The 4,040-nt window shown below is 32.7% G+C and overlaps 1 long non-coding RNA gene across 1 annotated transcript; it reads left to right on the forward strand.

The window, feature by feature from the left end:
* The first annotated feature begins 1,182 nt into the window (after positions 1 to 1,182).
* LOC111194092 (uncharacterized) lies at positions 1,183 to 3,796 on the forward strand. The gene is made up of 2 exons (XR_002650893.2): positions 1,183 to 1,381; positions 2,590 to 3,796. It is a non-coding gene; the product is annotated as an uncharacterized LOC111194092 (long non-coding RNA).
* Positions 3,797 to 4,040: the final 244 nt, after the last annotated feature.

Below are 4,040 nucleotides of genomic sequence, written 5' to 3' on the forward strand. Positions count from 1 at the left end.
AAACACTCCGCAAATTAAAAAAGTTCCCTTGCTGCTCTATTTGTAGCTGTGTTGTTTGGTTTGTATGCGCTGCATCATTCTGCTAGGTTACCTGTACGCAGCAGAGTAATACATGGAGAGCTTCGGTTATAGTGCATTACAGTGCATTGCCGGCTCATAATAATAACGGCACTCATAGAACACATCTCTCAGCCAATCACATTGCGGGATCGGAACTAACTGTTGTAAAATTAACTGTACTGTCTTGATGTTGTAGGCTGTGAGAGCAAGCTTCACGTTTTAAGATGCTGATGCAATCTAATCATCTATAAGTGTTTCAAATCTATGTTTTCCCCTGATTATATCAAATTTGCCTCAGATCATTTAAGTAAATTCAACTTATTTAGGTTTACAGTTTATAAATTATCATATTAGATACACTTTACAGTAAGGGCACAATAATTAACAATAAGTAAGAATGTCTTATATGATGAATTATTAATCATTTAAAATTTAGTAATGTTTTAATAAAGTCTTAACTAATGTCAATTAATCATAAGTTGAGACCACCAAATAATGTTTAGTATTGTTAATTGTGACCTTTATTGTACAGTGCTACCAAAATGTTTAAGCTCCCCTCCTCCTCCTTTTTTTTTTTTTTTTTTTTACAAAATACATAAAAAAAATCATTAAAAAGCCCTGGCAGTTAAATTCATTTTTTTTATCATTTAAGTTAACTGTTTTTTTGCATTATTTCAGTTCATTCACTGAACCTGAGGAGCTTAAATGTCAAAAATATCCTTGAAAAAAATGGGGGTGTGCTGAAACTTGTACCTGCAAGTGTACATAGTTGGTTGATTACATTCAGTACATTTTAACTGTGTTCTATGATAAAAGTGAATCAATAAATGCGTTCACACCACAACGCAAAAATCACATTCACACGTAAACCACTTTAAATGTGCTTTTTTTGAGTTATTCGTCACATTTTTGTTGTTTTTCTTTAGTTTTCTTTAGTTTTCTTCAGAAACAGATACAGCTCTGGAGACAACTCTGGGTGTGGCTGCGCTTTGCGGCCGTGAGGGGAGCGGTTTACTTCAAATCGCTGCACTCTGATTGGTCCAGGCTTAGAAGTAAAGCAGGGCTACCTGAGGCAGGTAGGCAAATAAAGGCATGCAGACGTGCAGAGAGAAGACAGTGCTGTTGCTCTCATATCTACCTTTTCTTCCTTTCTTTCTGTCTTTTTTCTGTGTTTCTTTTTTTCTCTCTCTCTCTCTCTTTTTTTATTTTAAACCTTTTTTTTCTTTTTCTTTTTTTTACTTTGGGTGTATATGCCGTCGAACATTTAACTTTAACAATTGTGCTGAAAATATATATGTGTGGATCTATCGCGGCAGATGAGGTGAGTGTGAATATATATTTTTTGTATTTATTTTGTATTTTTTTTTTTTAGCTTTTTCTGAGCTTTATTATATTTAAAGATAAGTGCAAGAAATATACTGATACTTTACACAATCTACATTAAAACAATGTAGATTATCCTTATAGCTTTTAGTCAATTTTAAACAGTTCTGGGTTGATATAACATGATATCTATATATTTATTTATTTAATTTAATATAAACATTTGAGCATTTCTAGTGTAATTTTTAAGACTAAATGGATGAAAATGGACTAAAATACTCACATTAAATGCTTAAGCTGTACGGAAAAAGTTAAATATACTCAATAATACTCAAATATACTTAATTCAAAGTTTTCCATCGGCTATTTTATCATTTTTGGAATCTAAAAAAATCAACAACAAAAAAAAAAGCTAAAGGAAGTCTTTAGCATGACCTCACTGCTAATCGTGTGGGTGGAAGGGCTTGTATTATGATTCCCATCAAAAGCAAAACTGCAAACGCTCCCCTAAAAAAGCCCGTGCAGGTGGTGTGTGTGTGTGTATATGTGTGTGTGTAAGTGGTGTTAGCAGTGGGGTGGAGGTGTTGGGTTTCAGCTAAGAAGGGCGCAGGGCTTTGTACTGGTGTCGGTAGAGGTTGCTGCAGTCGGGCCCGGACGCCTCCATGGCCTGGAGGCATTCAGGCGGAGGCAAGCCTGGGCTCGCTGTGGCAAGAGGTCAAGTTACAGAAGTCATGCTAAGGCATGAAGTTAGCTGAACTTTCTCTCTCTCTCTCTCACACACACACACACACACACACACGTACGGGCACGGCGAACGTCCAGATTCTACTAAAATTAGGATTTTTTTTACTGCATGGTGCATTAAACCGAGAAACGCTTGCATTGAGAGATAGTTCACATAAATTAAATGTATTACATAATTTATATATTAAATAAAATACACATATGCATATATTACATATCAACAGGCTTTTGTCTTCATTCCAAACATTATTTCAGAGCATCAAGTTTTTTTTTCCAGTGTATATTTCAGTTGGACTACTTTTATATGGTTCTATATTTGGGAACCTTAAAGAGTCTCGAGGAACCCACAATAAATACACACACAAATACCCAAATATAAAAATCTAAACACACACAAAAACCCTCTTTTTTGCTCTACATCCATCCACATTGTTTAATTAACCTCTAATTTTGTTTTAACAGGATCCCTCAGACCTTCAAGCAACTCCAAATCTGCACCCGAGCACATCTGTGGACTCTATCCTTCATTCCACCGGAGTCTGTGTCTCTAACCAATCAGATTTCAGTGGTGTGAAGCATAGAAGACACAGAGCAGTCACATGACCCCTCTTCTGCATACTGATTTGGAAGAAGAATAAAAAAAAGAGCAAAAATTTAAAATGTTAAATAAATGTTGAATTAACCGTTGAATTAACCCTTTTTTGTATTATTTATCACATATTTATTACTTTATTTAATTATTTTAAATGTTGAGTTGCACATACCACTGATAGAGATTGATAAATGTTGTCTATTAGAATAGAGCGAGAAACATGAACCAGCCAATGAAAAAAGCTTACAAGCCAATAAAACAGTAGCTTAGCCCCGCCCACTTCACTGGAAAAAATCAGTAGCACTCTTAAACCCAATAAAGGAAAATAATAAGAGCTATTTTTTTAGACACGTTAATCATGTTTATTTTACTGTGTAGGAATGGTTTGTGGAATAAAAAAGGTCAATATAAAAAAAATATAAAATAAAAATGTGAAACACAGGCTTCCACTACAATGGACATAAAAAACAATTAAATATTTTAGTTATATTGATTTAACTGGACTTTATATTAGAGTATTACATTCCTCTTTTGCTTGTTCTGCATTAAAGGCAATTTTTATGTTTCTGCATCACTGCAATATAACTCACATAATATAACTTTAACCATTTGTTAGAGCACATTTAATTCATGTTATTTTTAAAGAAAGGTTTGAAAGGATTGCACTATCCTTAACAATCAGCTCAGGTTAGACTGTTTTTGGTAGTTTTAGAACATAAGCAGTATGATACTCAGCTTTAATCAATGAATTTTGCTTAGTTACTATTATTTTTTATTATTTGTATCAAACATTTGAAAATAAAACTTTTTTTGTTACTGTCCTAAACGACACCAAAAAAAAACACCAAAAATGAAATATGCCACTACTTTTTTTTTTTTTTTTTGATAATGATGTTAAAGGAGTAAATTGAATGTCCACTGCAACTATAAATGGAAATATATATGAAACAACTATATTACACCACACAGTTATTGCTAAAAAGAAGTAAAACAAACAAATGAAAATGTATTGATGTAAAATATCTCAAATAAGTTTTACCCCTTTTTTTCTTTTTCTGTATTGTTTTTTTTTTTTTTGCATGAAATAAACAAAACAAAAAAAGAACAGGATGTTCAACAACCAAGAAGAATTGACCAAGGCCATTTTTCTACACAGTGAATAAAGCAACACCTATAGAAAAGTAAAAGAAAATTAAATAATTATGTTAAATAGTATGTATCTAACATGCAATACACCATAACTAAAATAACTAAGAAATAAATAAGAAAAACCCTTTACACATATACTGTATTTTCTGTTTCCCCTAGTGGATTATCTGTG

Source organism: Astyanax mexicanus, chromosome 13 (assembly GCF_023375975.1).
Source record: "Astyanax mexicanus isolate ESR-SI-001 chromosome 13, AstMex3_surface, whole genome shotgun sequence".
NCBI lineage: Eukaryota > Metazoa > Chordata > Actinopteri > Characiformes > Acestrorhamphidae > Astyanax > Astyanax mexicanus.